Source organism: Schistocerca gregaria, chromosome 5, assembly GCF_023897955.1.
Source record: "Schistocerca gregaria isolate iqSchGreg1 chromosome 5, iqSchGreg1.2, whole genome shotgun sequence".
Lineage (NCBI taxonomy): Eukaryota > Metazoa > Arthropoda > Insecta > Orthoptera > Acrididae > Schistocerca > Schistocerca gregaria.
Genome location: NC_064924.1, coordinates 428,114,970 through 428,137,866, shown reverse-complemented (window position 1 = coordinate 428,137,866; position 22,897 = coordinate 428,114,970). Strand labels below are relative to the sequence as shown.

Below are 22,897 nucleotides of genomic sequence, written 5' to 3'. Positions count from 1 at the left end.
GATGCAACACCTCCACCATTTTGTTCAGAGCTAGAATTCTTTTATTTTTATCAAGATGATCCCTTGACCTTACTTTCGACAACTGTGGAAACCCTCGATACAGTGGTATAAACTGCAGCACTAATTTTTCAAATGTTAGCGAAGAAACATCACTACCATGGTCTGTCATCTTCGAAACACGTCATTCAACTGCTATCTTTTCTGTGTTTCTTGCTGCATGACTAATACAGGCATACACAATCAAACATGCTTAGCAGAACCCGTCAAACTTCCTTTAACGGTAACACCGACCACCTTAAACAGCAACCAGTGCTAACATTAGACCTGTGCGATGAATTTTTGAGAAAGTTGTGACCGTGAGATAACCTAATAGGGATAACACAATCAGACTGGGACTTGTTTCCGAAACACTTCAGCAGAGTGTAATCGACAGTAAACAAGCGGGTCAGGAACAGACACTCTCCCAACGCAAAAGGAAGTCGTAATATTGCATATTAATATTGGTCATCTGCCGAATAAGGCATTCTTGTGTCAAGCAATGTAATAAAGCAAAACTAGCCTAACCTCCCTTGACACACACACACTAAACTCTCTCTTTATATTTATTCACACTACAACACAGTAACCTAACTTTGTGGATAAATGTACTATTAACATGGAAGACAGAAAAACAAATGATCAATGACATACCAAACAGTAAAATATGCCTCTCACCAACACGTACCTTAAATGACCTAGATGCAGCAATTTAACGAACCAATCACCAACACAAGTGAAACTAATAGCAGTACTAAACAGGCAAGAGCACGAAATGATTCTGATTTAAATCAGGGGCTATTAAGGATCATACTCTGTAACATCATTCCCTAGTACAGGGTCTCTATGCCTGTGCACTAACCAACTTGCATTAGAATAGCTAACACAGTAAATACATCTTTCTTAAACCGAGTTTGAAGCAATTAAACTGAATGCAAATCTGGCTCTGAAGGAGGCTTTGCTTTGCTTTGTTTACTAACTAGCCTAGCACATGAGGGCCCTTAAACTTTCCTGGTTTGAAGACGCTTGCACATGAAGAAAAATAGACAAGTATGTATGAGAAATGGTGAGTATTCTCATAAATAATTATTAAGTAAAGCACAACAAACTATAACTCTTTAAATAACAAATGTGCTATGATAAGGAGTCTTCTAACCTACTGAAGATATAGTTGGCTGTGGAAATGCCAACACAACATTGAATTCAAGTTCAGACCCCTTCTCATGAAATGAACACTGATAAAACTTTGTAATTCTGATCACAGTGCATAAATGCAACAATTAATAATCGTTTCCACTTCAAATTAATATTCTTCTTCTTTTAACTAACAACTTTACTATTTTCAGGCAACTTTTCAAGTAAAGCAAATTATTTAAGAAAAAACTGCAGACTGATTTAAAAATGCACTAGAAGTGGAGCATTTCTTAAACCATAAAACTGAATTTTAAACATTATAGCTCCACACATTAAAAACCAATCACAACTATTTTTACAGCTGCTGAGTAAGCCTTTCCATAAAAAGTTAGGACACTCAGAACTAAATTCACTAGGATAAGATTCCTGTCCAGGTTTGTGATTTGGGATAATCACAGGTGTAAGATTCAGCTTTTAGTAACACCATGACTATTACCTAAATCAACCAAATTTTGCAAGTACCTGCTTCATTTACATAGTGCCAAATATAAACAATTTAGCGGAAGCTGGTGGCACTGGTGGTGTAGTTTGCACTGGTTGTTGACATGGCAATGATTCAGTCATGGCAGTACTGTTGGCCTCGCCCTGTTACAAATCTACTTGGCGTCGGAATCATATTTTTGCAGTACCTACACCCAAGCCATGATAATCGTATCACCAAATGCAGAATCTAAAGCCCATAAATACTGTGCTTAGCGTCCTCTGGCCTCAAAACTCAAAGAATATGAGCCACAACGAACTGCTACTGCTAACGAGATGTTATCCACAGCACTGTTCAGCCCAGACTCTACACCTGTCACAAAGGAAGAGTTGCCACTTGCGCACCAACCACACTTTTTCCACTGTGCCAGGCTACTCCTGTAGCTGCGGGACTTCCCCACATCTTTTACATTCAACCCTATGTTCCCTAACTATGGACCAAGCCATTTGCAGTACATTATATGATCATCGTTCCAGTAGTTATTTAAATCCACAAGCACGGCTTAAACAACTTCATTCAAAAAGTTCAAATAACTGAAATGTGTATACATAGTCAAAGATTTCCATGACAGATACAACACTCTACATAAGCAACACTACAAATTGACACAGAAATATAGCTACAGATACAAAATAGGTCGAAATAGATGTTATATATTGTCAATCAGAATTCGTGTCAAACACCCCAAAAACGCTCTATGCTTGACAAGCACATCAAACAGCACTATGCATGATAAAATATATGGTAATCATAATTAAGTTTAACAAAATGTTTGATCGTTTATGGGATGCTTAAAGGCCTGTCCACATTCAACTATATGTCTGCACAGATATCTGTGCAAATGTCTTCTCAAACAATAGATCGCTGCAAATGTTGTGTGTTCACAATTTACTGTGCGCCCACCATCTGTCGATGTAGAAAAGAACTTTCAGTGACAAGCGATTATGTTCTCACAACCTCAAAGTTTATTTCATTCGTTCAGAAATTTAGGAAACTCTATTATGGTTTATATTCGAAACTTGTTTTGCAAAAAAAAAAAGTAATGGAAACAACATGTAAGAAACAGGAAGAGGTAGTAATATGGTCTAGGTAGTGGCTACTTAATCGAAGGTAGTCTTCGCACATGAATTTACTTCATGAGGTGCAGGGGAAAACCCAGTGACTGGTGTAATTATATGCAGATGGTTTTGGAAAGGTATAATTATCTTTTAACACTCATAAGTCATTGTACAACATGAAAACATATTTGTATGTGCATGCTCCGCTCTTAGTTTTCCATAAACAAGTATAACATTTGTACATTTAAAAATGAAGGAAGGAAGATTGGATTTAGTGTCCAATCTACACTGAGGTCATTAAGATGGAGCACCAGCACGGATTGTGTAGAGGATGGGAGATGAAATCGGCTGTGCCCTTTGAAAGCAACCATCCCAGCATTTGTTTCGAGCGATTTAGGAAAATCACGAAAAACCTAACTCTGGATGGCAGGACACAGGTTTGAACTGTCGTCCTCCTGAATGAGAGTCCAGTGTGCTTACCTCTGCGCCACCTCGCTTGGTACACATTTCGATAAATTCGGGGATGAACCCTCTACACAACTGACGTGTATCTATCAGTTTCAAATTCACTGTTCACACACAGATGAGAAACACTAGACTGAGCAAATTGCTGACTCAAATATGTTTCTTGTGCGCCATATCTTAGACGATCTACTACCCACACGCTCCAGCTTGTTTGCGCAGATGTGATTTGAGCTTGCAGAATTCAATAATTTCGCCCGAAGCTCCAATCCCAACATTCGTGTTTGCACACATCTCTCATTTGCGCAAATCTCTTGTTCACACTAAACGATATGTCTGCGCGGATGTGATCTGCACAGACATTTGCTTAGAGAGATGTCTGCATACGGACAGGCCGTAAGCCAATCAGCAACGAACAGTTAGTCTCGGGGGAGATACGTAGAGGCTGTTGCATCGTATACGTTATCGTTGCAACACACCCTGGGAATCTCTGTTGACTATTGAGTGAATCTCTTGGCTCTTTGTTTTCTCTTCACGACGGCGATATGAAAATCTTTGGTTAGGAAAGAAAATAATGCTTTCGTTGGATGCGGCTATATTTTACGCCACGTATCTGAAGATAGGCGTGTGAAGCCTTGGTGTTATAGGTTAACTAGTAACGTAAGTGTAAGAAATATTTGTTTATGAATTTCATGTCGAAGCGGTTACTGAGTTATTATGTCAGAATTCTGTCTTCATGCTGAGACGTATAACATTTCGTAATTGATAACAAATCTAACAATGTGTTTACAGTAAAGGATATTTTTTTTTCTAAACATATGCAAATCGAGAGTGTTTGTCTACCTACTGAAAAAGTGCTTTAGCGTTGTTGCAAGTGGTACGTCTGTGTAGGCGAAAGAAGTATGTCTCGTTAAGTGTCAGCTTTCCCCTTTTCATCAGTACATTTATACTATACCGGCACGGAAACAATGTATGTGTTACAACAGATTTGATGCAAGAATATTTTTGCAAGTTTCATTTTAATCCCCCCGCCTCCTCGTAACTATAGCCTGCATATAAGCTCACTAAATTTGATGTAGAGCACAATCACTGTTTCATCTTAAATTTTAGCTATCCCTTTAATCCATTGAAAGGATTTAGTATTTGTAAAAAGACTCTACTATTATTACACTTAGGTTAGGATAAAACAAATTTCCTGTCACGCTAGTTGTGAGAAGTATTGTTCGTAAAGGATAGTTTTGTTTGTAACGACAACAGCTTCTCGTATGTCAAAAATTCTGTGTGTTATTTTATATAAATGTCAGCTGATATTTACGTATTCCTGCTATTAATTTTCAACCAACAATTTATTAGTTGCATAATGCGTATTCATTAAAATGTATAGTATTATACCATAGTGTAAAGAAAAAACTCAACGAAATAAAAATTGTGTAATTCTGTGTTTCAGGATGATCACAGACGTTCAGTTAGCTGTTTTCGCCAACGTTCTGGGTGTGACACTGTTTCTTCTGGTTGTTCTATACCATTACATCTCTGCAAACCATTCGAAATCCTGACTACTGCGATCAGGTGGTGAGTTGAATTCACTCAGTTACCTAATTGTGAAAAGAAATAAATACTCATTTGCTTTTACCCTTAAAAACTGAGTATTGTCAGCCAGGAAAGTGAATTGAACAATTTGAACATGTGATAAGTGTAAGTTCCAGTTTCCCTCCATGTTTTATATTGTTGACGTTTGATCGGTATACATACAATGCAGCAAAATGTGTGTCGAATTTCTATATTACGTTAATACGCTGTTTCCCAGTGTACCTTGCAGTTTGTTAATCCTAAAGAAAAGTGTATTAAGTGTTGATTGGTTTGCGAAGTGTGAGTTGTATGTAATTGAGTGAGTGTCATTGGGGTTTCAAGTAATCAATGACATGCTGGAAAACAGACAGTGTGGATTTACCTGTGAAATTTCTGCTTGCCTTTCCTTGGGGTATGCAGTATGATCAGGAAGACACAGAGATTATCTTAAATTATAATCACAGAAGTGAACCATGAGTAATTGTTTTGGTGTTGCTGGAAATTGTTTCAGAGCCCCATCTTTTCAAAGCATTCCACATACCAAGCTTGTGCTTGTATTGGAATACGAAAAAAATAACTTAATTGCTAAAATAGCTTACAATATATCGACATCTACATAACTAATCACAATTCTCAATTAAATGCCTGGCAGAGGGTTCCATCAATCAAATTTTCTACTCTTCTACCCTTGAGCAGTGCATAGGAAAAACAAATGTTTAAAACTTTCCTTGTAAGCTATTGATTTGTTATTTTATTAAGAATTATCATTTCTACCTATGTAAGCGAGCGGCAACAAAATAGTTTTGCTTTAGGAGAAAGTTGGTGACTGAAAGATAGGTTTCCTCCATCATTCCCACACTCGTAAATGCGTGATTAGTCAGTACTCAAATTAAATTGCTTTTATTCTCAAAGTTAGGAAAATGCAACTTAAGAACTGCAAGTAAACACAAAAGTGTCAAACTCAAAACAAAAAGAAAACATCAGCAACTAGATCAAAATATATTAATTTTTAAGCTTTACCCGTGCTTCCCACATAGCGTGCTGGCTCCACCCCCTGATTTAGAGTGTAGCTCCTGGATTGTAAGTATTTATAGCATAACTGCCAGCTTCTTCTAGTGTAACTGGTGTCTCTGATGCTTCGCAAGGACTTGTACACCTCATCAAGATTGACACCAGGGTTCTATGTCCATCCCACTATTGATTTGGATGGAAGCTCCTGGTGTTGAGTGATCAGCTTCCTGAAGCTGTATGGGGATGTCTATTGTCAGCAAATATGCCAGGTTGGCCTGCTCCGGTGACAGTGTCGGTACACATTATGTGCTCTGTGTGCTTGACATGTGTAGCACCTATACAGATCCAGAATATGGTGGTTGTAACGGTGGGTGCACTGTATCCACTCTTAACATGATGCGAGAGCGTATGTTAAGATCCGAAACTGGTGAAGAAATTAAATTTATTTCATGCAACTGTTTGCTTATTATTTCATTATATATGACTACAGTTGCTGAAGATTGATAAAATACTCAAGATAAAATACTGCTTTAAGACCCTTGTGTGCAACTACTTTGTTCTGTCAGACACTGCTGAAGGGCATAACTTGGAAATCTTAAATGTGACTTGCTGCAGCAAAATGGTACTTTCGTCTACATCGATAGGATGTGTGTGTGACTGATTGCAATCTATCTCCATTAACCATATTAGCTGTTAGTGTTCAATGTTTGGCTTAAAATCTGTGTGAAGGCCCAGTAAGACCAGCTGCTTGCAGAGGTCAAACTTTTTCAGTGGCACATAAGAGCAACCTTTAATGTTCAATGCCAACATTCTTCCATCTCATTGCTTACAAGACGGTCTCTTGTTGTATAGTGGTGTTGGAAACATCAGAACTCGGAGAACTCAAGGAAAAGTGTCATCTCGAGTTATAGCCTGTGATCTGCAGTGACATAAGTTGGACATCTGAAATGGGAAATCCAGGTCACTTAAAAGCTCATTGCTGTTGTATCAGCTGAGATGTCACTGGTTGGAATTGCCTGTGCCCATTTAATGTGCCTGTCAACAGCGTTAAATATACAATGATATCCCTCTGATGGCGGACTCATGATATCTGTATGGAAATGGGGGTCAGATGCATGGTGCTTGAGAGACCAGCCGTATAGGTGCTCTCTCAATATGTTGCACTGTGTTATGCCAAGTTTTACCTAATTGGCTGCAAACTTCCTGTCTGGTTGCATAAAAATTTACTGTGTCAGATTCGGATAAACTTCCAAGCTTTCAACGAATCCAGTATCCCCTTCATCAGGGACTAAACCGTAGACAATGGTGCCTACCATCAAAAGCTTGGAATTCTATTTGAACACGATGTGGCAAGTGAACTGAGAAATTATTATGCAAGAATTCTGCCATAAATAAAGTTGGTAGTCATATTCTTGTCAGGTTGCTGGAAAAATTGAGCTATGGGGTGAGGCAGAGGTATTGGTAGCACCTCTGCCTACAGTACCTGTGATCTCATTGTTCACCTTAATATGTGACATACAGCAGTTTATTTCCAGTCTTTGGTGATGAACAGACACTGCTCCCAATGTTAGCTCAACCACATTTGCCGACATGAACTTCCACTTAAACATACTACTAAAGCATAAGTCAACTGTTACCATATATTGTTAAGGGTGAATTGTTGGGTGCCGTAAGGTGGAGGGGAATGTCTACTGTTGGTCTCTCTAGGCATGAATGGTAACAACTTACTTCGAACTTGAATTGATCAAATAGCAACGTTTTTCTCTCTTGCCCTTTACATACATACAGTGGGACTATTCAAGTAAGCATGACTGGTTCAGGACCTGTGATGTTTCCTTCATTTGTAATTTGGCACACATGTGGAAACTTGTGGTCTGCTGTACCTACTGCAGGCAACTGCCTTAGTTGTACTCTGCCCAGCATTAAAGTCTGGTGTCAGTTCTGCCTGTGCTGTTTTACCACTTTGTCCAGCCTTCTAACGTTTTTGACGGCGATTTAAAGCTTGAAATAGACGTAAAAAAACTTCCCACTTCTTTTATACGAGGTGGTTTACTTGAGATTTGCAGCTAATCATCTTTTCTGGCTGCTGGAAAACTCTGTTGACTTCGTCTCCGTAGTATGATGCTAGGTACGGGAATGTTTAAGCCTCTCTCTCTACTTATGAAATAAGTAGATACGCGAACTTTACATTTCATTAACGAACAGTATATTTGAACTTGCTTTCCACATACCTATGAGTTACAGTAAGTCACTCGCTCCGTCCAACATCAGAAACAAATTTAATTACTTTTATAAAAGACTGTATTTCACATGAATCATAAAATAGGTCTTGTCTCTACCAAGGCTGGATTAAGTGTTTAATGCAGGGTGTATACGACCCGTGAGATCCGGGAAAAACCCGTGAATTTTTCGTTGTTTTAGTTTTCAGTTTTTGTAGTTTGACTGGTAAGAACCGATACTCCAACAAAGGATATTACTGTATCCCACTACTGCAGAATAATACTTCAACAATAAAACATAAACAAGAGAGAAAAAAATGAAACTAAATTGCAAAATAAATCTTTCATATAAAACGACGACACACAGTCCTCATGCAAGAGTCTGCCAATTGAAAATGTGTGCTTCATAAAAACAAACTGCCTCCTATTTACGTGAAGTCACAACTGTTTACATTCAATTTGTTTTAGCAGTTACATGTGGGCTTATGCTCATGCGCAGTTGAGTCACGTTTGAGTAGTAGGTTCTTCTGCTTCTGGCTATTGGAATGTGGCTGTTGGCTGTGCAAGCAGCTTGAGAAACACTTGAGAAACTGGTGGGTATGAATGAAATGTGAAACTATTTCCTAACGTAAAGCTTTTTGCTTGTAGTATGCCTAATAGGCATTTGATATTGGTACTTTGTGAATTATATTCTGTTGTGTTATAAAAATGGCCATTTGTGCTAAAACAGTCTCGTTTATTTGGTATGTGTTACAAAATTGCTGCCATATTAGAAAGGCCTATTTTGTTTTATCTAGTAGACAGTGACAAAATAGAATCTGATCGAGAAACCACACCAGTCTTGGGTATTATTTGTGTTACTAGATTTTTCAGTATCAGATAACATTATTTCGATTTTTCATGTAGCAAAACGTTTGACAAACTTTGGTGAGGTAATAGATTCTTCCGCAGAAAGGAAAGCACGCCATTTAAAGCTGTAGCAAGATTAGAGAGAGAAAATACTAGGAGCTAAGGTTTGAAGAAATGTGTAATTTCTTGCTTATGTCTTGTCAGTATTGGTTTTATATATCCTACATATAATTTTATGTCACACAAAACAGCAGGTTATTAACTAATAGGCAATAAAGAGTTCAGATATTCTGAAGAGTTCTTGTTCTCCCGATTATAAATAATCCCATCCACTATTAATTGCGATAATTTTTTTAAAGAAGGGCAGGTTGTCAAACCGGCCGACTGGGAGCAGGAGGGGCACCACAGGACATTTCCACTCTTGAGAATATAGTTTGGACGTGCAGTAGAAAAATGCTTTATGAAGAGGTGTGGCACTGTACTTCGACATACTTAAGTCCAAATAATGTCTTAAGTTTCCTGGAATACATATGTTTTGTGTTTCAGACTTTTCAGAAAGCTGTGCGCTACAAGATGAACATTTTTTAAACCCTATTCGCAAATGTCGTAGATCCGGGGCTGATGCACAGAGCAGTCTGAGTTATAGTGGGTAGTCTCCACATGACTCGTGTTTACATTTAATGATTTTGCTGTTTCCCCTTCGTTTACTCTCACGTCAAATGAAAACAAAACGGATATCTGTGGCCGGGAGCTATCAAGTGAATTAAAACACATTCACATAGTTACAAAAGGCTGAAATATGTCATTAGTTTCAGATTTTCTTTTATTTCCACCTTTCTGACAGTGGAGCATTAATTGCCTTTTGGAACAATGAAGTTATTTTTGTCTGTTCGCTAAAAAAAAAAAAAAAGAAGAAGAAGAAGACGACTTTTGTTTACCTTTTCCACAGAGTCAGTCAATGTATTTGAAAAGAAATGTTTGCTTCCACAGTACTGGCTAGTTTCAACTGTTCGCTACATTTCAAGTGCACATTTTCATTATCTAGCACGTATGGCATTATGCCATAATAGAGAACCAAACATGCTATAATACAGTACTGGTGCTCCAAGAAAATGTAAATCCCAAAAACCACACTGAAAAGCTTAATATCAGGTCGAGGACTACTTCGTTGGGAATCTGGACATACAAATGTGCACTTTAAATGTGCACATTTTAATATGGTTCACAAAACTCCGATGCTCTTGCAGTATCTTCTGATATCTTGTTTCTTTTATGACATAGTGTAAGATCTTTTAATGTTTTACACATACGTACATAAGGGCTTCCTATGCCATGATAGCTACGCAAGCGCGATATCGCCTGTTATCTGCGTTCTCTGGCAACTGCTGAAACGAACCTATTTCTAACAGGTCATGGGAAAATACTGTGAATGGTAGTTTGAAAAGCGTTACTTTAGAGTAAATATCGTTTTATGTAAGTTGAACTATGTGCGAGAATGTACGGGAATTTCTTAAATCACAGAGCGTTTGATTTTCATTTAAAAATCAACTGATGGCAAGCCATTTAGAAGGATTTCGAACCCTGAAGATCAGACATTTTATGTCATTATTAAAAATTTTACCAGCACATTTGTGTGATATACCTTAAAGTTTAACACATGTAAAAAAAGATCAACAGTATATGTGAAAGCTTTGCTTTTCTTGTAGCAACACTATGTATATTAATTTAAACTATTAACTTTCCCTGTTTGTATATTCGTGCTACATAGCAGTGATGTTGCTGCTGGCTGACTACATCGCGTGTCCTATGCTCTGAATATCCGCTGTCATCGTCTGGCGAGATCACATGACTTGAGCTACGAACGGCTTACAAAAGCGCATCGAAATCTCGATTTCAATTATTCGGAAAGCAACATGCAGTGTTTAGTGGAATTCCAATGTATACTTTCATATCACGAAAAAACGCAGCATACATGTTGCTGCACATCGTAGATATTTCCAAAGCATGTCTTTTCCCCTGAGTTTCGGTTTCTTAAGTGCTGGGAAATTGTATGCCCGTATATAAAACCATAACCATTCAAAGGATTGATAAGGGAAAATATACTGTCACCCGGGAGAAAGTGTATTTTTAACTGGGAAATCTGGGAATTTTTTTCCTTGTCCACGTATACACCCTGTAATATTACTTTTTTCAATTGTTCTTGTTTCACGAGACAGTAGTCAGTGACACAATATGCACAGAGCTGCATAAAAACTCCATGGTTCTTCCATAAACGTGGACTAAGAGATCTATGGATTGTCTGACAGGTAGTTGTCGCTCCTGTTTGACGGCCGCCTCAACCTTCTTCCCGCAACTGATTTTTAAACCTGCACACACAGCCATGTGATGTACAGTAGGTAGGATTTTACCATCCCACACTCATATCTAGAATATTGTGAGTTCGAGACGTTAGAAGACTGAGTGGTTCTAAAATTTACACAGAAATTCTCGATTCATTACAGCCCTCGACGTCAGACATCTGTTGTGAGGGGGTGGCCACCCAACGCCACAATGTGGTTTCACCTTGGGCTCAGCAAATATTGAAGACACTCACCACACCATGCATGGAGAACACCCAACAAGTCAAGCAGTTTCCGAAATGCTCGTACCAAGCCTCTGGGACCTCACAACCTGCCCTCGTACAAACAGTGCACCTTCTCTATCCCACACATGGACAGCATGCTCACTGATACTACACGCACCATGCATGTATGTGACTAGGAGACATCCTCTCCAGGTGACGCTGCTATCGTGTGAAAGGGTTTATATGGATAGGTTGGTGGCATAATGTTGTGGTTGGTTGAAATAATTCTCAGAATACTTAATTTAATATCCTTTGTTCATATTAAGTATATTTGAATTTGTGGTTAAAAGTTTATAATCCTAACTGCTTCCAATATATTCTACATTATACCAACATATATTCAGTAGACTTTTCTAACTTCCGTCGTCGTGTGCAGGCAGGACTGGACAAACAGCTGGTGCAGAGGCAGGCAGGCAGGAAGCTCAGTTGTAACCTAAGTAACCTGGTTGAGCATGCCCCACAGGATAACATAGTAACAGCTTAATCTAGAGCTTTTGAAATAAATCAAATATCCTTCCCACAGTGGTAACATTGGTTCCCGTCAGAGCACCAAAGTTAAATGCTGTTGGGCTGGGCTTGCACTTGAATGGGTGACCATCCAGTCTGCCGAGCGCAGTTGGGAAGGGGAGTGCACTGAGCCTTTGTGAGGCAAACTGAGGAGCTACTTGAGTGAGAAGCAGCATTCCAGTCTCATAAACTGGCATATGGCTGGGAGAGCAGTGTGCTGACCTAATGCCCCGCCATATCCACATCCAGTGATGTCTGTGGGCTGAGGATACCATTGCACCTTCATGGCGTGTGCAGGAGATTTTTTTTTTATTTTTCCTAAAATAAAGATTGACATTTATTATAATTTAACAATTGGTATTTTTCTCTCCAAAATAGTTTGTCACCTCAGTCAGTTCTGGTTCCAAAATTTCCTGTTGATAAGGCAGTTCATGATTTCTATCCTGATATTACAGTACCTGTTGTCATTAAGTTTGGTTTACTTCTGTTTAGCTGTTTAAAATTTTCTAAATCTAAATCAACATCCTATTAGGATAACAGGTTGTGTGTTTTATTGTGAAGGAGTATCTGTCACTTATTTTTGAAACTGTTCTGCATGTTCTGATGTGTCTTTAATACCAATACTTAGGTTCTGTTAATGACAACATGTAAAACTGTTGACCTTCATGTATCTGTATGTGTAGATTAAAATATATGTAATTAAAACTCTTTAATTTTTGTTTCTCCATATTTCTGATAATCCTATGGTGGTTACTAGTTCATACTTGATTCAGCTTCAAGTTCCAGTGTTCTAGTATATAGTCATAATATGGAAAGTGACAGTACAGGTTTTCTAACAGTGGGTAATCCAGGATGGAACAATGATAAAAGTATCGGTCCTTTCCAAATGCCCTACCATTGTCCCCACTCCCAATTTGAATCATGAAGAAGTCGTCTGGATTGACAGTACAAGCCCGCAACATTTCTAATGTCTCAGTTTGGTTTTCTTTTTTTTAACAAACAGGTCGAACAGTTCCTTCAGTCATGTTTGGAATGCTGTGCAATTTGTTGAAAATTGATTCATAACTGATTTTCACTTTTTCCACTATTATCTTGATTGTGATACCTTGGGAATTCTATCACCAGGGCCTTCGCTTCTTTTTTGCAGTTCCCAGTTTTTCACAGAGAAATAGTCAGCTGCTTAGTTTTTCACTCATTCAGACTTTGTCGTGCTGGAAGCGTCTGCACCACTTAACCACTGTGTCATATGTTGATGCATTGTTGCTGTACTCTTTAACTCAGAAAGGATTGCTGCAGCATTGCGCACCTTCAAATGGAGAAAACAAATAACAGCATGGTACTTCATCTTATTAATGTGCTGCTCTGTTTTGTGTTTCAGCTCCTCTAGCAGTATTATGCTACTGTATTGGGCTGTGGAAATTTCATTGTATATCAAGACTGCAGACACGTACCTCTAAACAAGAAGTTACTGCTCAAAGATTGTAATGAAAACTTAAATTACCCTCGTATGTGGCACCGTTGAGTCCTGTTTGACTCCGGGGTACTCTCAGTATCTGCACTATTGCCAATACAGGTCTATGCTTCCCATGAAATTGCCAGTCTCTCCATCTACATATCGTTTTATACTAAGGCACTAATGCCATGAAACAAGATGTAATGCACAACTGGAAAAATATATGTGGGAGCCAGTAATATGTACAATTACTTACTTGCTCCAAAGATTATAATCGCAGTAAATTATTTTGATTGTCATGCATTAAACTTTCACACATTTGATTAAAATTTGACAGGAAGAAGGAATGGGTAACCAAAGCTCGCTATTCCAAATGCTGCTGATACACATGTGGAAGTAGAAAAGCCCTATGTTAACAATGTAAAGTGTTAGTTTCTTCCTCAGGGAGTGAACAAAACATAGTTTGGAAAATGTTAGAAAGGATGGATGGGTCACTTAGATCATGACTTAATTTATACTAAATGTTGAGTACAGATTAAAGAAATTTGCTAGAAAAAGGTTACTTTACTTTTCCACAGCCTTTGTTTTCCCTGTATTAATTTGATGTTAATTATGAAAGTTCAATCTTTATTTCCTCTTGGTTTCTTCATTCTCTTTTGTCTCAAAGGAAAATAATTGGGTATATCTTGTAGTTGGCAATTTTTGTTCATTTGAAGTAGAGCTGTTATTACTGTATTTAGATGCTTATGCTATTTCATGCTGCTAATATTTTTACTTTGTCTGTTTGCAGATGATTACGACAGCGAGTACTTCGTATATCACACACGGACACGTATCTCTACATTACCATGTCACTCGCATCAAAAGTCACTTTAGCATTTGCCTGTACAATTTCAGTGGGAATCATCGGGTATGTTCATTACAGGCAGCAGTATGACAGAGAGAAACTGCATGAAGGTGTTATTCGTGATGTGCAACAACAACAGCGAAGAAAGACTGAAAATTTATATCTCTTGCAGCAACAAATAGAATTGACAAAACAATTAAAAAAGGATGAAAAAGCATAATCTAAAATACTAGCAAAATTAGTCATTTCCATAGAAAAGCAGTGTTTTGTATCATACAAACAAAGGAATAAAATGATTTAAAATAAATATTATTCAACTTCATATGTATCACTTGACAAAGTGAACTATTGACACAACCACAACAATATCCAAGTTTATCATGTGACTGTAACAGATCTGGTGAAAGAAGATTCACTACAGTTTGTCAGCTTGGTACGGCTTTGTGCGTCTACATCAACCAGTCATACGACACGATTCTGTATATATCCGTGTGACAATATGTCAGTGTTCTGGCAGCGCTACAGATGACTTGTTCTTGCACACAGCCATTTACACTTTGGAACTGAAAACTGACAACAGCACTGCTAGCTATTCTGATTTTCTGTTGCCAACTCTGCTATAGATACCATCATGTTCCAGTTCATAGTAGTGCATGTTGTTACGTCAGATCATAAACACTGAAAGCAATCAAGGAAAGTTCCTTTGCTGGCAGCAGTAACAGCTCAGTGCTAACATCATTAAATTATTGACGATAAGAAACCTAAAGGAATGCCAGAACAGGCAAGCAAAATGTTCAAGTTTAGAAAGTATGCAAATTACAGCAGGTGGCTTAAGATCATAAACATGCTTTAGTATCAACCTCAGAGAAAAGAAGAAGCAAAGTGCATGTAATAAATATCCCAGAGATGGGATGGGATACTGTTACCAGTAACCCCCACCACGATGCTTTAAAGAATTGAACTTCCATGTATAAAACAGCTTCAACATCTGATTACTTCACAAATGAGTTAATGTGCTAAATATTCGATTTTTGCATGCAAGCGAGAAAAAATAAAATGTTTGAAATTATGTTTAAAGTTTGTTGGAAGTTGCTAAATGCTCTCATTATTAAACACTAGGTGAGTATAGTTTGAGCTCTGTTTTAAGCAAAAGCTAGTTTTTCATGCATCTCAATGCTTTTGATGTCATATCTCCTCAACTACGTGTTGCATGATATAATTTTCCAGGAACATTCAGTGGTATATGTGGATGTGGTAAACAAAATGTGTTGCAAATAGTTTGAAGTAATGAATTGAAACATTGTGCATGCTGCTGAATTTGTACTGCACGGAGAGTGAAAATTAAGAAAGCGATAAACTTTTTTCCTTTCACCATTCTTTGATGTCAGTGAGAAAAAGTTTCATAAATGTTTGTAAATTATGTGTAAAGTTCACTATAAGTTCCCAAATTCTCTCATTCTCAAATACCAGCTGAATATAGTATGGGTAATGTACATGCCATGAATTACACTCATTTTAAATGCAGTCAGTAATTGTATGACATACTGAAAATCAAATTTTTGTTGCTCCTTGAAAGCCTGCAACTCAATCCATGCACCATGTACTGAGTTACGCAGTTAGAGATGCAGATTGAGGCAGTAATTTCTCCAACATTACTCATAGTGTAACAAAATAAAAGAATTCATTGCTAAGTGGAAACTTACTGATTTTTGTTGCACAGAATAAGACATCAGGACCACAAGGAAACTGAGAAAGTTTTCGATAGGATTGTTGTGTGTGAGTAAGATGGCAGTTTCAAAAAGGGTGTACTGTATCAGGTTTGTATAAAAATAAATGAAACACCAGAATTAATGCAACCAGTTGTTTCTTCACCCGAAACATGGATTCATACACTTTAAACTGTGAACAGTTGTCAAAAGTGTGTGTGTGTGTGTGTGTGTGGTGTGTGTGTGTGTGTGTGTGTGTGTGTGTGTGTGTGTGTGTGTGTGTGTTCTTGTCAAACCAATACACCTGTCAATTTTTAATTGTGCTATGTATTGCTGTAGTGTGTGATGTTACTCCATTTGTGAGAATAGTGAAGTGCATGCTGTTACTACCTTCCCTCCCTGTTTCTTACATGTAAACATGATGGTGCTGCCACCCTTCCCAGTTTCCAGTTAACTTTTGTGGCAATAGATTTATTGACAAATCTTTGTATTTTCTGTACTGCTGAACTGCCTGTCATCACGTTAGACAATGAACTTTTTAAATGTTTATATTATGTTGGTCATCATTGTAAAATATTTATTGAATGTATTTCCATAGCTACAGAAAAGTGAATGCAGTGCCTTGTTCTTTGATATGGTAAAATTAGGATTTCATGAACTTTAAACAGTACTCCTGGAAAAGTAACTATCTGTCAGAGTCTAAGAGTAAGACAGTACCTGGTGTGTGGTCTTGGTAGCAAAAATGTTATGTATTAATAGTAGCAACAATATTTCTGGTGTGTGGTCTTGGTAGCAAAAATGTTATGTATTAATAGTAGTAACAATATTTATCCATTTTTGATAATTTTGAACAGTCTTTCCTATAGATATCTTGTCATTTTTCCATACTAGTTTTCCCATTGTTTCATTTTCTATAGAGGTACACAGTCAGGCACACAGAATGGAGATATTAGTACCTAGAAGCAATCATGTATAAATTCAATGGAAATCGTGCATTATAATCTTCCCGCTCATGAGGATCACCCAGTACAGAGCAGGAAGTGCAGGGTTTACAACAGAGAAAGGAAAATCCAAGAATTTAAAGTTAAGATACGCATACCCTATGATGAAGCTGAAAAAACTTTCTCAGTCATGCAACCTTTGGGTTTTGCTGCTTCTTTAGCATAGGCCTTCAAGAAGCTAGATGCCGAGTCTGATGCCTTCACACAAACCTGGACCACAGATTCAAGTATGAGTACACGCATTTGTCAGTTGAACTATGGAGGAAAAGCTACATCTGTTCTTAAGACATTCTCTACCCATGCACTCAACTCTTCCTGTAAATTATGGAGAAGTCACACAAAAGTCATTAGAAATCAAACAAAGTGGCAGCAAAATCCTTGGATCAGTGAACGCTATCCTTTTCCTGCTGTGACTTGATGGTCGAGGAAACTGATCACCACATAGAAGTACCACAGAGCTGGGCATTGTCTTATGTTCCACATGAACCCTGGGGTAAATCACCACTGCCTACAGCGAGGGACAAGGACCACCATTGCAAATCAGTGGCTCCCACAGAGGATTCTGAATTTGCAGTGGAACTTACATTGATACCGATCACACTCTGCAAAAATTAAAGCTGTTGACCCAAGAGAGACCATTCTGCATCAGCTTACAGGAAACTTGTTTTAAAGTCACCAACACACCAGAATTAAGGGGCTGTCGCTCCTACAGGAAGAACAATCTCGCAGGTGACAGGGCTGAGGGTGAGGTGGCTGTTTTTGTTGAAATATGCCACCCTATCCTGTCCCTTTTACCATAGCTACACAAGCAGTTCCAGTGGAAGTTAGACCAGTTAAGATCACTGTGTATTCCTAATATTTCCACCTCATGCTCTGCTGGATGCAGATACTCTGATGGAGATATTCCGGGCACTCAACCACCAGTTTCTCCTCATGGAAGACTTCATTGCACACTACGTGCTGTCGGTTGTGGCTACCTATTGCTCAAGGGGTCAAACTATCATTCATTTAGTGTGTATGTGCCTTTTGAACTCTGGCCATTTGTCCAACTTTTCTACTACAGGCCTTTAAGCCACTGGTTTTTGTTTTTGCTCTCCAGCTATTGCAGACTCAGTTCAGTGTGCATTGGCCAGAGATTTGTATTCTAGAGACCACTTTCTGGTGGTGTTATACCTGACTCGGACAATGGTTGACAGGAGATGTCACAAAGATGGATACTGCAGAGGACAAATTGCTTGCAGTATAGTCAGCAGGCTTCCTTCGAACAATATGAATGTGCCTGGGAGATGATGGATTGTGTCACCTGTGTGATTCAAAGAGCTGTTGACCATTCCATTCCTCAGTCTAGCAACGACCTCAGGTGCCTGTCCCTTGGTGGAATGAAGAATGTCCTCAGCATTTCAAACACCATCTAGCTGCAGGGAAACTTTGTGCCTTGTCACTAACAAGGTATGTGGTAAAAGAATGGAAGAGGAACATCTTGAAGGAATTTGTGAGTTCCATTAATCTGTACATTTCAGTGTCCAAGTTTGGGGCTCAATAAAATTGATTTCAGGCAAGGGCGGTACACGTCCCCTTAGGGCCTCGTTGAGAAATGGAGGTTTCATGGTCACGCCTAAAGACACAACTCAGGTTTTAGCTGAACTCTCTCTCTCTTTTTCTCTTTCACTCTTTTCGTCACTGCTTCACCCAGAAAAGCTCCTGACATGTTCTGTAGGTCTGTGGAGATGAGACTTTGCTTCTCCTTGTGTATTCATTTATTTATTGTTCCGTGGGACCAAATTAAGGAGAAGTCTCCATGGTCATGGAACGAGTCAATACATGAAATTATAACACAATATTAGAAACAGATAAAATGAAATATAAAAAAACATATTCAGGTGACAAGTTGTAAGTTTAAATAAAGAAAATCAACAATGTAACACTGGAATTTGCTTAATTTTTTATCTCTTCCAGGAGCTCCTCGACAGAATAGAAGGTGTGAGCCACGAGGAAACTCTTCAGTTTAGACTTAAAAGAGTTTGGGCTACTGCTTAGATTCTTGAGTTCTTGTGGTAGCTTATTGAAAATGGATGCAGCAGAATACTGCACTCCTTTCTGCACAAGAGCCATGGAAGTGCATTCCACATGCAGATTGGATTTCTGCCTAGTATTAACTGAGTGAAAGCTGATAACTCTTAGGAATAGGCTAATATTGCTAACAACAAACAAAATTAAAGAAAATACATACTGTGAGGGCAATCTCAGAATTCCCAGACTATTGAATAGGGGTCGACAAGAGGTTCTCGAACTTATACCACATATATCTCGAACAGCCCGTTTTTTAGCCAAAAATACCCTTTTTGAATCAGAAGAATTACCCCAAAAAATAATACCATACGACATAAGCGTATGAAAATATGCGAAGTAGACTACTTTTCGTGTTGAAGTGTCGCTTATTTTAGATGCTGTTTTAATGGTAAATAAAGCAGCCTTTGGTTTCTGAACAAGATCCTGGACATGGGCTTCCCACAACAGCTTACTATCTATCCGAACGCCTAGGAACTTGAACTGTTCTGTCTCCCTTATAATATTTCCCTCCTGTCTGATCAAAATATCGGTTCTTGTTGAGTTGTGAGTTAGAAACTGTAAAAACAGAGTCTTACTGTGATTTAGCATCAAACTATTTTCCACAAGCCATGAACTTATTTCATGAAGAACATTATTTGATACTGTTTCAATATTACACACAAGATCCTTCACTACCAAACTGGTGTCATCAGCAAACAGAAATATTTTGGAATCACCTGTAATACTAGAAGGCATATCATTTATATAATTAAGAAACAGCAGTGGCCCTGGGAACGCCCAACTTAAGTGCCCCATTGGGACTGAAAATCACTACCACTCTCAATATTGCGGAGAATTACCTTCTGCTTTCTGTTCTTAAAGTAAGGGATGAACCAATTGTAAGCTACTCCCCTTACTCCATAATAGTCCTACTTCTGCAGTAATATTTTGTGGTCAACACAGTCATAAGCCTTCGTTAAATCAAAGAAAACACCTAGCGTTTGCAACCTTTTATTTAATCCGTCCAAAACCTCACAGAGAAAAGAGAATATAGCATTTTCAGTTGTTAAACCATTTCTAAAACCAAATTGAACATTTGACAGCAAATTGTGATTTTAAATGCTCCAGTAACCTTCTCGATAACTTTAAGCAAACACCGATCGCATAGAAATAGGTCTAAAATTATCAACATTATCAATGTCTCCCTTTTTATAAACTGGCTTCACTACTGAGTATTTTAATCGGTCAGGAAACTGACCACTCCTAAAGGAAAAGTTACAGATATGGCTAAGTACTGTACTAACATACATAGAACAATACTTCAGTATTCTGCTAGATACCCCGTCATATCCATGAGAGTTCTTGGTCTTTAGTGATTTAATTAACAACTCAATCTCCCTCTTGTCAGTATCATGGAGGAGCATTTCAGGTAACAGTCTCGGATCAATTTTTTCTAAGAGCGCTATATGATTCCCTGTTGGGTCTAGGTTTCTATTTAGTTAACCTGCTATATTCAGAAAGTGATTATTAAATACTGTACATACATACGACTTATAAGTAACACAGACATTCCCACTACGCACTGATTCTATGTCCTCGACCTCTCTCTGCAGACCACCCACTTCCTTTACAACTGACCATATGGTTTTAATTTTATCCTGAGACTTAGCTATTCTATCTGCATACCACATACTTCTTGCCTTCCTAATAACATTTTTAAGCACCTTACAATACTGTTTGTAATGAGCTGCTGCATTTAGATTTTGACTGTTTCTAACGTTTTGATACAATTGCCACTTTGTTCTGCAAGGTATTCTTATCCCTCTAGTCAGCCACCCACGCTGCCTGTTTGTGGTAGTACCCTGTTTTGAACGTACTAACGGAAAACAACTTTCAAAGAGCACGAGAAAAGTCCTGAGAAAAGCATTATATTTATCGTCTACTGTATCGGCGCTATAAACATCTTGCCACTCTTGTTCCTTGATAAGGCTTACAAAGGTCTCTACAGCAACTGGATCAGCTTTTCTAAACGGCTGATGACTATATTTAACACGTGTTGCAGCACAAAAATGTAGCTGTCTATTTCTGCTTGGATGCAGATTAAATCGGAAGTGGTGCTGCTGTAGGGTGGGCTGGTCAATGACAGCGAGAGAAGGTCTTTTTATCCTAAGACAGCGAGAATGCTCTGTGACGCCCATATGCACAGATATACATCGTAAATTAAACAGTATGCTCGAGGTGATAGAAATATGTGGAGCGCTGTCTGGTATACTTTGATGATTTATGTGTTCGAGAATAAACTCTGAATGGACGTACTGCACTGTCATCTATCCATGTTCGCAATGATACTAGCAAAGTGGAGAGGGGCAGGTTTAGGTATGGTACTGAAATTGGAGAAACTTGCTGTCACATGATTGGCCGCGCTGTTGAAGTTACTGTAAAATTCTACCCACTATCAATTATGATACACTCCTGGAAATGGAAAAAAGAACACATTGACACCGGTGTGCCAGACCCACCATACTTGCTCCGGACACTGCGAGAGGGCTGTACAAGCAATCATGACACGCACGGCACAGCGGACACACCAGGAACCGCGGTGTTGGCCGTCGAATGGCGCTAGCTGCACAGCATTTGTGCACCGCCGCCGTCAGTGTCAGCCAGTTTGCCGTGGCATACGGAGCTCCATCGCAGTCTTTAACACTGGTAGCATGCCGCGACAGCGTGGACGTGAACCGTATGTGCAGTTGACGGACTTTGAGCGAGGGCGTATAGTGGGCATGCGGGAGGCCGGGTGGACGTACCGCCGAATTGCTCAACCCGTGGGGCATGAGGTCTCCACAGTACATTGATGTTGTCGCCAGTGGTCGGCGGAAGGTGCACGTGCCCGTCGACCTGGGACCGGACCGCAGCGACGCACGAATGCACGCCAAGACCGTAGGATCCTACGCAGTGCTGTAGGGGACCGCACTGCCACTTCCCAGCAAATTAGGGAGACTGTTGCTCCTGGGGTATCGGTGAGGACCATTCGCAACCGTCTCCATGAAGCTGGGCTACGGTCCCTCACACTGTTAGGCCGTCTTCCGCTCACGCCCCAACATCGTGCAGCCCGCCTCCAGTGGTGTCGCGACAGGCGTGAGTGGAGGGACGAATGGAGACGTGTCGTCTTCAGCGATGAGAGTTGCTTCTGCCTTGGTGCCAATGAGGGCCGTATGCATGTTTGGCGCCGTGCAGGTGAGCGCCACAATCAGGACTGCATACGACCGAAGCACACAGGGCCTACACACGGCATCATGGTGTGGGGAGCAATCTCCTACACTGGCCGTACACCTCTGGTGATCGTCGAGGGGACACTGAATAGTGCACGGTACATCCAAACCGTCATCGAACCCATAGTTCTACCATTCCTAGACCGGCAAGGGAACTTGCTGTTCCAACAGGACAATGCACGTCCGCATGTATCCCGTGCCATCCAACGTGCTCTAGAAGGTGTAAGTCAACTACCCTGGCCAGCAAGATCTCCGGATCTGTCCTCCATTGAGCATGTTTGGGACTGGATGAAGCGTCGTCTCACGCGGTCTGCACGTCCAGCACGAACGCTGGTCCAACTGAGGCGCCAGGTGGAAATGGCATGGCAAGCCGTTCCACAGGACTACATCCAGCATCTCTACGATCGTCTCCATGGGAGAATAGCAGCCTGCATTGCTGCGAAAGGTGGATATACACTGTACTAGTGCCGACATTGTGCATGCTCTGTTGCCTGTGTCTATGTGCCTGTGGTTCCGTCAGTGTGATCATGTGATGTATCTGACCCCAGGAATGTGTCAATAAA

The 22,897-nt window shown here is 39.4% G+C and overlaps 1 long non-coding RNA gene across 1 annotated transcript; it reads left to right on the top strand.

Moving 5' to 3' along the window:
* Positions 1-3,683: 3,683 nt before the first annotated feature.
* LOC126272848 (uncharacterized) lies at positions 3,684-14,616 on the top strand. The gene is made up of 3 exons (XR_007549272.1): positions 3,684-3,891; positions 4,679-4,803; positions 14,253-14,616. It is a non-coding gene; the product is annotated as an uncharacterized LOC126272848 (long non-coding RNA).
* Positions 14,617-22,897: the final 8,281 nt, after the last annotated feature.